This window comes from Bos taurus, chromosome 15 (genome assembly GCF_002263795.3).
Source record: "Bos taurus isolate L1 Dominette 01449 registration number 42190680 breed Hereford chromosome 15, ARS-UCD2.0, whole genome shotgun sequence".
Lineage (NCBI taxonomy): Eukaryota > Metazoa > Chordata > Mammalia > Artiodactyla > Bovidae > Bos > Bos taurus.
Window position 1 is genome coordinate 64157106 of NC_037342.1, and position 13540 is coordinate 64170645.

The window sequence follows — 13540 nt, forward strand, 5'->3', positions numbered from 1 at the left end:
TTTCAGATTCTGGGGGTTGTGGTGGGGGTGAGGGGCGGAGTTCACATAGCCTAGCTCTGACCAGGTATCCATTCCTGGTCCAGGCATCTGTGGCTACATGACTGGAGATCTGCTCAGATGGGGTTAAAAGAACTGATGCTCAAGGATGGCTTCCCAGGTGGCGCCGGTGGTAAAGAATTCGCCTGCCGATGCAGGAGCCACAGAAGACACAGGTTCAACCCTGGGTTGAGAAGATCCCCTGGAGTAGGAAATGGCAACCCACTCCAGTATTCTTGCCTGGAAAATTCCATGGACAGAGGAGCCAGGTGGGGTACAGTTGATGGGGTTGCAGAGAGTCAGACATGACTGAGCACGATTGCCATTGGCATTGGATTGGCTCAGGGATGAAGCAGGGGAGGTGACACAAGTGGGTTCTCAGGTGAATGGCGCGGAGGACAAGGTGTCAGCATCCTTGACTCACTAGGTGTGGGAATAGCTAATTTGCATATTATCTGTAGCCTGCAAGCTGTATCTGTCCTCTGATGGAGCCCTATTAATCCTGCTGATCTTTTCTTCTTTTTCATTTGGTCCCTCAGTCACTGTTTACCTTTCTCTCTTTGCTTCTCCTCATTTTCTCTCGTTTGTCGCAGTTGGTGCTTCAGGAAAGTAACATGATGCATTTAGTGGTAGAAAGAACACGGTCATTGGGAATCAAGACCAGCCTCTAGTTAGCCTTGCCCAGGGCTAGACCTTGGCCAAGTCACTTAACCACCTTTGGTCCTGGTTTCATCTTCTGAAAATGAATGGAGGTACACAGGGAGCTGGAAGAAACCTTAGAGATCACCTTGTAGTATGCTAAGTATCTGTCTGCTCATGCTGCCATGCTGCAAGTATGGCATCTGTAGCAGACATTACTAATTGATCCCAGCATGCCTCCCTGCTGATCCAGGACTGTGCTTAGAGTCCTTCACAGTCCAGGCAGCCACTACTACAAATCAGCTGGAGGCAGCCCACCTTTGAGATGTGACCAATTAGCCATCTCCAAGCAAGAAATCAAGGCTCAAATGTCTACCAATTTTTCTTCCTTTTACTTTCCTTAGAGGAATGGGATGTGTGAAGCTGTTATTCCTAATTCCCTGAAACTTTGGAAAAAAAAAAAGCCTCCTTCTGCCCTTTTCTTCCCATTCATTCTTTTACCGAAACTGTTTACTTCCTGACCTCCATCCAACCCAGCCTTTAATTTCTCCTGTAGCCGAAGAATTGACAGTTCTTTTAGCAAAGATGTGGAATCGGCCACATTTGTCTGAGAGCTTCAGAATTAGACCGGCTTGCTTTGTGACTGTGTGGTGGCAGGCAACAGTGAGCGTCATTTTACTTTTTGAAAATATGTTTTCTGAAGTTATATTTGGTCTGAAAAAAGATCTCTGCATTCTCAGCTCAAATTATAGTCAATGTTCCTAATTGCTGTTACCCTCAAATATGATATTGAGTGAGGTCACATCTTCAATTCACATTTCTCGTCTATATTTACAAACGACACAGCTTTGGAACATCTGCTCTGCCTACGGAACACTCAGTTTTGCAGATGATGCAGCTGGAATGGCTGGTGGCAGAATTGTTTCCTCGACGACAATGCTGGGAAACATATTTCTCTCCCTTTCTGCCTTTCCTGCTGGGTGATGTTTTTTAAGTTGCCTTCTGGAGTGCACTTCCCCCAGAGAGATGAGTTTATACTTCTGAGGTAGCATATTTCAATGTTTCTGCTGAAAGCCTGCCTCCTGGAATAGGTATTGATGGCAGGCTCCGTGTGGTAAGGCCACCTTCTGTAACAGCCTTGAGGTAGGAGAGCTGTAGGTCTAGAAAAGAGACAGATGGAAGTAGAGGGATGAAAAGAAACTTTTCCTAAGACCAGACTGGGGAGAAAATGTCTATCTCTAATCCATAGGAGTCTAGAGCTGGCTTCCTAGGAGAAAAGAATCCTTGGTATTGGTTGAGAATCTGCCCATACACTTTATTTCTCCTCGGAAAAGAGGGATGTTCTAGGTGAATGAGGGAGGTCGGGTTAAAGTCCATAAAGACTGCCTTTAAATGCTTTTGTTGTTGTTATTAATATTTACTTCCCATTTAAAAAATAACATAAGGTAATAAAAGTGAAGATTTAAATACTTTTATTTCTGAAGCCAACTGTCATTTGCTTCTGCAGAGGACAGAGGAGCATGCTGAACTGCACCATGAGTAGGTACTGACCCATCCAGAACGTGGGAACTCTGCAGGTTCAAGGCCCAGGTGACAAATTGTAAGGTCACAAAAGGAATGGAGGGCAGAATCTAGAGATTAAAAGAGACCCAAAAGGAATAACAAAAGTTTTTTGTTACTGTTGAATAAGATTAATGCATGTCTGAAAGTGAAAGTGAAGTCGCTCAGTCATGTCCAACTCTTTGTGACCCCATGGACTGTAGTCTACCACACTCCTCTGTCCATGGGATTTTCCAGGCAAGGGTACTGGAGTGGGTTGCCATTTCCTTCTCCAAATACATGTCTAGGGTGATAAAATTATTTAAAAAATAATTTCCTAGCTTGAATCATGCCATTAATTAATGGGCTCTTCTAGATGATCTGGAGAAGGAAATGGCAACCCACTGTGGTATTCTTGCCTCGAGAATCCCACGGACAGAGGAGCCTGGCAGGCTACAGTCCATGGGGTTGCAAGAGTCGGACATGACTTAGCTACTTAACAGCCACCACCACCTAGATGATCAGGGCTTCCCAGGTGGCGCTAGTGATAAAGAACCTGCTTGCAGGAGACATGAGACATGGGTTCGATCCCTGGGTTGGGAAAATCCCCTGGAGAAGGGCATGGCAACCCACTCCAGTATTCTTGCCTGGAGAATCCCTTGGACAGAGGAGCCTGGTGGTCCATAGGGTCACAAAGAGTCAGACACGACTGAAGCGACTGCGTGCACTAGATGGATCAATTTTGTGCTCTCATGTTACAGAGGAGGAACCTGGGACCCAGGCAGAAAAAGTGATTTACTTCACATCTAAAAGGAAGAAGGTGGGAGAACCATGGCTAGAATCCAGATGCCCTGGCCCATGTGTGATGTTTTGCTACTTCCCCCAAATATGACCTTTGTTGTACATTAATATTATCTTTGAGTTCATTGAAATAGATAAGATCACACCAGAGTCGAGTACATATCAGAGAATACTTTGTGTTACTCTGTTCTGTTAATGGCTTTCAAGCAAAGTTATCTATTTGTCCATATAGTGGCTTTAAGTAAGCCCAGGAGCTGCAACATTCTCTGGCTTTTGTATTCACAGAATAAAGTTATTCTTTTGCTTTCTATTTGTTTTGATATTATAAAGTTACTTTCATTGTTCAGCACTATTAAAATTCTCTAAAGTTGTAATTAAAGCTATTAAATAATCTTCACCTTTGTTATTAATTTTCTTTTTTTCCCCAGTAGTTCTTCTGGCACTGATTTAAATTATGTATTTTTACCTGTAGCACTTTTTCTTGGGGAATTCATTCTTATAGAGACTGAATGTTTTGAAGATGGGAACTACTTGATGTAGGTTGGTATGAAAAATAACCAAAGTTTCAGAACTCTGAATAAAGGTGTGTCTCTTACCATTCAAGCAATTTAGCCAACAAATTCATCCTTCTGAAATAGGTTTAGAATTAAATTATTCATTATTCAGAGCTTCCCCAGTGGCTCAGTGGTGAAGAATCTGCCTGCCAGTGCAGGAGATTACAGGCTCAATCCCTGTTCTGGGAAGACCCCACATGCCGCAAAGAAACGAAGCCCGTGTGCCATGGCTATTGAACCTGTGCTCTGGAGCCCGCAGACTGCACCTGCTGAGCCCTTGAGCCGCACCTCCTGAACCCAGTGTGCCCTAGAGCCTGTGCTCTGCAACAGCAGAAGCCACTGCAATGAGAAGCCTGTGTGTGCACCGCACCTGGAGAGTAGCCCCTGCTTGCCACAACCGGAGCAAAGCCTTCACAGCAACAAAGACCCAGCATAGCCAAAATAATAAATAAATAAAATTATTAAAAATCACTCAATATTCAACATAGTTTGAGAGGAAATAGATTTTAATGAAGTCTCTGTAATAGAGATGTTGATTTCTATATGACATGTATTTATCATTGATTATTTCTATTTTTGAAAAAAGCCAGGATTTCAGGCTCAATTACAGGTCATTTACAGCCCAACCAGTGTGCCACAAGAAACATTTAATTTCTCTTGGTATTTGTAAAGAATCAACAAAACATGCTACTATTTCACTGGTAATGGTTCTAACAGTTGTTTACTGTGAAAATAATAGTGTTAACAATTCAGGGTAGAAGAGGGAATTGTATGTTATTTATTCTGCAGATAATAGTGTGTGTTTTTAAGTTCAAGAAACTGTATATTGATCCTGGAGCAAGAAGCATGGAAAATCACAAGCTAGATAAACTTGTGACTTCAGGAGAGCTGTTCTTTCTTTATGGGCCACCAGACAAGGAGAGATAGTTTTCCATTCCTTAAAAAGTCTTCATTTTTGTGGTTTTCCCTTGGTCATTCAGACTAGCCCATTCCAACCCTTAGCATCAGAAAGTTCTGTAGAGGCTGCTGCTTCATTGTCAGACTCTCCTCGAATTTCCTCCCTGCCCACCTCTAAACACACACATACACACACACACACACACCCCAGCAGTAACAGGTGTGAAATCCATTTCTCAGTGATACTTAACTATGGAAGGAAACCTCAGATCTTTTTCCAAAAAGGTAGATCATTGATTTTCAGACTTGGAGAACTCGTGGACTAGTAAAATGAAGATGTTTGGAAGTCTAGTTTAGATTGGTGAACTTTTAATTTTGTCAAGTAAGGGTATGAACAAAACTATAGCTACACCTGCTATCATATAGAAAAGAAAATCTTGACACCCAAAATGGAGGATTGTCCTTTAGACCCAGAGAGGCAATTGGTGAACACACACACAAATACATACGAAAGGAGATTAATATGAGGATTTGGCTCATGTGTTTATGAAGGTTGAGAAGTTCTACTACCTGGAAATCTAGAGACCCACAGGGAAACCCATGGAATAATTTGAGGCAGAATTCAAAGACCTGAGAACCAGGGGAGCAGATGGTGTATCTCCTAATCCAAGGACAGGAGACCCATGTCCTGCCTCAAACAGGCAGGAAGGGATGAAATCCTGCCTTGTTCAGTTCAGATATTTTGTTGGACTGTAGAAAATGTCCAGTAAGTGCTAGGGTCTGGCATACCTCAGATACTCAGCAGATGTATTGAATGAATGTAATAGAAATGGTAAGTTTCATGCTGTGGTTTTATAGGATATTATAATATTTATTAATTTTGTTCGACTGTGCTGGGTCTTAATTGTGGCACGTGGGGTCTTTAGTTGCAGCATTCAAACTCTTAGTTGTGGCATGTGGATTCCCTGACCAGGGATTGAACCTGGGCCCCCTTCATTGGGAGCTTGGAGTCTTAGCCACTGGACCACCAGGGAAGCCCCTGTGGTAGGACACTTTGTTGACTCTTGTCTTTCAGGTAGGTGGCAATCAGGCAGAAACACAGCATCTCCTCCCTGCCTCCCGCCAACTGGTGTGTACTCAGTCAGTCCTAGCTTCTCCTGGAGAAGAGTGAGATCTAATTTATTGGGTAGGCCAGGTGTAGAGAGTACCAGCATTCTGGTTGCCTGTTGTGGGCACCTCTTCTTTGGTCCACACACCTCTAAACTTGGTTGCTAGCCACAGATTGGCCTGTAGGAGACTGGAAGGATAAAGGAAAGTCCCATTGCCAATACTGAAAAATCGTGTCTAATGATTTTGTTTATTATTTGGTAAGCCAAGGTATTAAGAGATAGCACTGGAAAATCTGTTGGTGAAATAAATTTAAATTTAGTCTTTAAATTTAGATAGATCTTATGATTTTATCCCAAATGAGAGAAAATGTGGTCTCAGTTAGAAATGTCTAAATCACAGCATTAAAAAAAATGCTATCTTGATAAGGTCACTTGTATAAACACTAAAGGCAAATCAACTATGAATGGAAATGATGTTCTATGACAATGTTGGCTATGTTTTTGAATTTTGGTGCTTCTACAAAGCACATGAAAATTCTTTACTTAGAATAAAGATTTTCTTTTCTGTCTTAGAGGCAATTGGTTTGATTGTTTTTCAGTCCTGATAGAATTGATCTATAATTTCTTCTTTAAGAATCTGAATAAATCCTAAAATAGAGATATTCACATTAATGAAGTTAGACATCTGCAGTAAACATATGCCTAAATCAGTGACATCAATGACTATGAATTGAGTCGGTAATAATATTTGTATTAATATTGGCAACTTATTCTGCTTCTGTGGTCTCCACATAGATACTTGTAGGTTTTTAGTGTCTCATTGTAAGAAAAACATCAGTATCCATGAAGCATCACACAGCCTTTTCCAGTAGAGCATTCATTTTTTAAAATATGTCTCGTGTCAGAGGGGAAAACAATCAAGTTATTGATATTATTATTTTACCTAACTTAATGCCCCAGGAAGGCATTAGAGCCAATCAGTATAATAATGAGGGTCCTTTCCATTAGTGACAGCACTTTACTGATTTCCTAGTGCTCATGTTTGTGTTATCTCAGTGATGTGCATCAATAAAGGAGTTTGCGAATAAGTCTGATAACATACACTGTGAAACAAGCAAACAGAATCTGTCAGCTATATAATGACCAAGAGTTTGTTTTCTGATTCCTTAATGAATTCAGTCCACCCGTCAGTTTCTCTTCGGTTTTTCTCTCTGTCTGAAATTGCTCAAGGGCAACAACTTTAAATTCTGCAATGATCTAAGCTGGGATTCCATCAAAGTGTTCTTCAGTTGGGTTTATTAACTGGTATCAGGTAAAAAAAAAAAAGAAGAAGAAAAATTCCACAGTCAACTAGCTTTAGTATTTTACGGTAAAGAATCTGACTTCAATGCAGGAAACCCAGATTTGATCCCTGGGTCAGGAAGATCCCCTGGCGAAGGGAATGGCTACCCACTCCATTATTCTTGCCTGGAGAATTCTATGGACGGAGGAACCTGGAGGGCTACAGTCCATGGGGTCGCAAAGAGTTGACACGACAGCGATTAATACTTCGCTTCAGATGAAACAGAACTTTTGCTTATTACACACTTTTCAAAATCTTCAGTGTACTTGTCTGTAAATCTGGGAATCTCCCACAAGAAATTTTCTGAACTTCTTTTTTTTTTTGCCACTGATACTTCTTTTTTCTCTCTCTCTCTAAAAAAAATTTTTTTAACACCAAAAATATTTTGTATCAGGGTAATGCCAATTAACAATGTTATGATAGTTTCAGGTAAACAGTGAAGGGACTCAGCCATACATACACATGCATCCGTTCTCCCCTCAAACTCTCCCATCCTGGCTGGCACATAACATTGAGCAGAGTTCCAAGTGCTATACAATAGGGTTTTGTTGGTTATCCATTTTAAATGTAGCAGTGTGTACATGACCTTCCCAGAGTCCTTAGCTATCTCTTCCCCCTGGCAGCCATGAGTTAGTTGTCTAAGTCTGTGAGTCTGCTTCTGTTTTGTAAGTAAGTGCATTTGTATCATTTCTTTTTATATTCTATATATAAGGGATGTCATATGATATTTCTCCTTCTCTGACTTACTCCACTCAGCATGACACTCTCTAGGTCCATCCACATTGCTGAAAATGGCCTTATTTCATTCTTTTTAATATATATATATTGGGCTTCTCTTGTGGCTAAGCTGGTAAAGAATCCGCCTGGAATGTGGGAGACCTGGATTCGATCCCTGGGTTGGGAAGATCCCCTGGAGAGGGGAAAGGCCACACACTCCAGTATTTTGGCCTGGAGAATTCTATGGACTGTATAGTCCATGGGGTTACAAAGAGTTGGGCATGACTGAGCGACTTTCACTTCACTTCACTTATATGTGTATGTATGTGCACCACATCTTCTCTATCCATTCCTCTGTCAATGGACATTTAGGTTATTTCCATGTCTTGGCCATTGTAAACAGTGTTGCAATGAACATTGGGATGCATGTATCTTTTTGTTTTTCTCTGGATATGTGCCCAGGAGTGGGGATTGCAGGGTCATATGGTAGCTCTATTTTTAGTTATTTAAGGAACCTCCATACTGTTCTCCATACTACCTGTACCAGTTTACATTCCCACCAACAGTGCAGGAGGGTTCCCTTCTCTCCACATCCTTTCCAGCATTTATTGTTTGTGAATGAATTTTTTGATGATAACCATTCTGACTGGTGTGAGGTGATATCTCATTGTAGTTTTGATTTGCATTTCTCTAATAACTACTGATGTTGAACATCTTCTCATGTGCCTATTGGCCATCTGTATGTCCTTTTTAGAGAAATGTCCTGAACATTTTTGAATAAAGAATCTTTTTTTCCCTCAAATCCTTGCATGGGACCAGTATTTATTGGAACAGATGTTGGAACATGGTTGTTATTTGGTTGCTAAGACATGTCTGAATCTTTGCGACCACATGGACTGTAACCCGCCAGGCTCGCGTGTCCATGGGATTTTCCAGGCAAGAATACTGGAATGGGTTGCCATTTCCTTCTCCAGGAGTTTTCCCCAATCCACGGATCAAACCTGCGTCTCCTGAGTCTCCTGCATTGGCAGGCAGATTCTTAACTGCTGAGTTACCCAGGAAGCCTTATCTTTGCTTTTTTCTCAGTTTTAGAGAATGTTGAGTTGTCTAGATATCTGTAGTATTATTTTCATATAAATTTAACAAAATATCCTATGAGATACAACATGAATGAGAAGGACTCTGCCTATCATGAACTACAAGGCAGATGGTACAGAGTTGAGGTGGAAAACATTGAGTCCAGAGTTTGCCTACAGTCATAATATCTGGTCTTTAAATTCAGGGAAGAGTTTAACATTCTCCTTTTGTGTGTATGGGTGTTTTGTGCATATACTTGTGAGTGTGTTTATGTTGACTATCACAAAACCTTATACAATTTTAGTATTTATTAATTCTTATGTATTATATACTTTATATATATACATAATTTTAATATAAATCTATCTTGGTGTGCACATAGATTTCTATTTTTCACTGTTATGTTCTTCCTGTCCCCCACATATACACATTTTTGCTTGGCTTCCCTGTATTCATTTACATATTTTGATCGGTGTTTATTTGTTTAATATATCTTTATTGGATTTTGGTGTTAAGGCATTACTGATTTCATAAAACAAGTGGGGACATTTTCATATATTTCAAAGGCCTGAGTTAGTTTAATAATGTTAGAATTACCTGTTTGTTTTTTTTAAGTTTTTTAAAGTTAGATATCTCTCACCTGAATATATCTAGTTCGGGTGCCTTTTTTCATAGTGGCTCACTTTTTGTGTATTAATTTGTCTGTTTGAATTTTTCATTTTTGGTTTAATATTGGTTATCAATTTTTTTCTCATATATTAAGTGAATTGTTGTTTAGTTGCTAAGTCATGTCTGACTCTAGTAACCCCATGGATTTTGAGCCCACCAGTGTCCTCTGTCCATAGGGTTTCCCAGGTAAGAATACTGGAGTGGATTAAGTATTAATAAATACATAAATTATTAATTTTAAAATTTGATATAAATATATGAGTTGCTCTTGTTCTGTCTCTGCCTTCTTCTTAGCATCTCAGCTATAGCTGTAGTTGGATTTGTAAGGAATCTTATTGGGAAAGTGTTCATTTTGAAACCATGCTGAATTAATCATCTTCAAAACCACATTCTTGACTGTGGAAATATGTTGACTTCAGGGGAGACATCTAATGCAGAAGCTTTGTGAATCTGACTAAAGCTAAGAAAGCCAGATGGATTGCTCAGGTACTCGTTGGAGAATTATGGCCGGATAAAAGAGATTCATTGTAAGAAACGAGAACTATTCCTGAGAAGACAGACTACGTTTACCCAGAAAAGTGAGAGTATAAGAATTTATTTTTATCATAGTTCAGAAAAAACGTATATCCCTGAAACCTCTCAGCTGGAGTTTGTGCCCCTTGATGATAATCAAAACAAGTAACATTTTGACTGCTAATCACATAAAGTAAAAGTAAAGTAAAAAGTCACTCAGTCGTGTCCGACTCTTTGCGACCCCGTGGACTATAGCCTATCAGGCTCCTCCGTCCATGGGATTCTCCAGGTAAGGATACTGGAGTGGGTTGCCATTTCCTTTTCCAGGGGAGAAGTTACTGCTGCTGCTAAGTCACTTCAGTCGTGTCCAACTCTGTGCGACCCCATAGATGGCAGCCCACCAGGCTCCCCCGTCCCTGGGATTCTCCAGGCAAGAACACTGGAGTGGGTTGCCATTTCCTTCTCCAATGCCCCCAGGATACATTTCAAATACTCTACATGGATCAATGCCTTTAAGCCTCAAAACAGCCTGCGAGACAGCAATTATTACCATCTTCATCCTAGAAAGGAGGAAACAGGCCAGAGAGGTACATCACTTGCCTAAGTTTACACAGCTAGAACAAGGCCATCAGCTGCTATGTCTGCAGGCCCCTCCTCCTAAGCCACCTTACCAGTGAGATTACAGTTTGTTCATCTTTGTAAGACAATCAGATAAAGCATTCAATGCGTGCTTGTGAGATAAATGGTAAAGTAATGAGCTAATAATTGAGATAACTGGCTGTAATACTAAGCAGAAAGGGAAAAGTACTCCTATAGAGCTAAAAATAAAGAGTTGTGGGAATAGTACATCTTAATTATGGGACTGTCTCTTAGGAAGGGTTTACATTGAAACCTTTCAACATGGGGAAGACTAGTAATATGTTGTCTTTTTGCTCAACTCTCTAAGCTCCTGTTGGAACCAGTCTGTTGTTCCATGTCCAGTTCTAACTGTTGCTTCTTGGCCTGCATACAGATTTCTCAGGAGGCAGGTCAGGTGGTTTGGTATTCCTATCTCTTTCAGAATTTTCCACAATTTGTTGTGATCCACACAGTCAAAGGCTTTGGCATAATCAATAAAACAGAAGTAGATGTTTTTCTGGAACTCTCTTGCTTTTTCAATGATCCAACAGATGTTGTCAATTTGATCTCTGGTTTCTCTGCCTTTTCTAAATCCAGCTTGAACATTTGGAAGTTCACAGTTCACATACTGTTGAAGCCTAGCTTGGAGAATTTTGAGCATTACTTTGCTAGCATCTGAGATGAGTGCAATTGTGCAGTAGTTTGACCATTCTCTGGCATTACCTTTCTTTGGGATTGGAGTGAAAACTGCCCTTTTCCAGTCCTGTGGCCACTGCTGAGTTTTCCAAATTTGCTGGCATATTGAGTGCAGCACTTTCACAGCATCATCTTTTAGGATTTGAAATAGCTCAACTGGAATTCCATGACCTCCACTAGCTTTGTTTGTAGTGATGCTTTCTAAGGCCCACTTGACTTCGAATTCCAGGATGTCTAGCTGTAGGTGAGTGATCACACTATTGTAACTATCTGGATCATGAATATCTTTTTTGTATAGTTCTGTGTATTCTTGCCACCTCTTCTTAATATCTTCTGTTTCTGTTAGGCCTATACCATTTCTGTCCTTTATTGTGCCCTTCTTTGCATGAAAAGTTCCCTTGGTATCTCTAATTTTCTTGAAGAGATCTCCTTTCCCATTCTGTTGTTTTTGTCTATTTCTTTGCACTGATCACTGAGGAACGCTTTCTTATCTCTCTTTGCTATTCTTTGTAACTCTTCATTCAAATGGGTATATCTTTCATTTTCTCCTTTGCCTTTCGCTTTTCTTCTTTTCATAGCTATTTGTAAGACCTCCTCAGACAATCATTTTGCCTTTTTTGCATTTCTTTTTCTTGGGGGTGGTCTCGATCACTGCCTCTTATAAAATGTCATGAACCTCCATCCATAGTTCTTCAAGCACTCTATGAGATCTAACCCCTTGACTCTATTTGTCACTTCCACTTTATAATCATAATGGATTTGATTTAGGTCATACTTGAATGGTCTAGTGGTTTTCCCTACTTTCTTCAAATTAAGTCTGAATTTGGCAGTAAAGAGTTCATAATCTGAGCCACAGTCAGCTCCTGGTCTTGTCTTTGCTGACTGTATAGAGCTTCTCCATCTTTGGCTGCAAAGAATACATCAATCTGATTTTGGTATTGACCATCTGGTGAGTCCATGTGTAGAATCTTCTCTTGTGTTGTTGGAAGAGGCTGTTTGCTATGACCAGTGCTTCTCTTGGCAAAACTCTGTTAGTCTTTGCCCTGCTTCATTCTGTACTCCTAGGCCAAATTTGCTTGTTATTCCAGGTGTTTCTTGACTTCTTACTTTTGCATTCCAGTCCCCTATAATGAAAAGGACATCTTTTTTGGGTGTTAGTTCTAGAAGGTCTTGTAGGTCTTCATAGAACTGTTCAGCTTCAGCTTCTTCAGCATTATTGATTGGGGCATAGACTTGGATTACTGTGATATTGAATGGTTTGCCTTGGAGACTAACAGATCATTCTGTTGTTTTTGAGATTGCATTTAAGTACTGCATTTTGGACTCTTTTGTTGACTATGATGGCTACTCCATTTCTTCTAAGGGATTCTTGCCCACAGTAGTAGATATAATGGTCATCTGAGTTAAATTCGCCCATTCCAGTCCATTTTAGTTCGCTAATTCCTAGAATGTCAACATTTACTCTTGCCATCTCCTGTTTGACCACTTCCAATTTGCCTTGATTCATGGACCTGACATTCCAGGTTCCTATGTAATATTGGTCTTTATAGCATTGGACTTTACTTCCATCACCAGTCACTTCCACAACTGGGTTTTGTTTTTGCTTTGGCTCCATCCCTTCATTCATTCTGGAGTTATTTCTCCACTGATCTCCAGTAGCATATTGGGCACCTACCAAGGTGGGGAGTTCATCTTTCCATGTCCTATCTTTTTGCCTTTTCATACTGTTCATGAGGTTCTCAGGCAAGAATACTGAAGTGGTTTGCCATTTCTTTCTCCAGTGGACCACGTTTTGTCAGAACTCTCCACCATGACCCGTCCATCTTGGGTGGCCCTACACGGCATGCCTCATAGTTTCATTGAATTAGATAAGGCTGTGGTCCATGTGACTGTCAAGGCTGTATATTGTTACCCTGCTTATTTAACTTATATGCAGAGTACATCATGAGAAATGCTGGACTGGATGAAGCACAAGCTGGAGTCAAGACTGCCAGGGGAAATATCAATAACCTCAGATATTCAGATGACACCAGACTTATGGCAGAAAGCGAAAAAGAACTAAAGAGCCTCTTGATGAAAGTGAAAGAGGAGAGTGGAAAAGTTGGCTTAAAGCTCAACATTCAGAAAACTAAGATCATGGCATCTGGTCCTATTGTTTCATGGTAAATAAATGGGAAAACAGTGGAAACAGTGACAGACGTTATTTTGGGGGCTCCAAAAATTACTGCAGGTGGTGACTGCAGCCATGAAATTAAGACACTTGCTCCTTGGAAGAAAAGTTATGACCAACCTAGACAGTATATTAAAAAGCAGAGACATTACTTTGCCAGCAA

The 13540-nt window shown here is 40.5% G+C and overlaps 1 protein-coding gene and 1 long non-coding RNA gene across 3 annotated transcripts in view; both read left to right on the plus strand.

The window, feature by feature from the left end:
* Positions 1-13540, plus strand: part of KIAA1549L (KIAA1549 like) — a 320960-nt gene that overhangs the window by 168167 nt on the left and 139253 nt on the right. The gene's annotated exons all lie outside the window — the stretch shown is intronic.
* On the plus strand, positions 1103-3354 carry LOC132342288 (uncharacterized). The gene is made up of 3 exons (XR_009490603.1): positions 1103-1789; positions 2183-2218; positions 2976-3354. It is a non-coding gene; the product is annotated as an uncharacterized lncRNA (long non-coding RNA).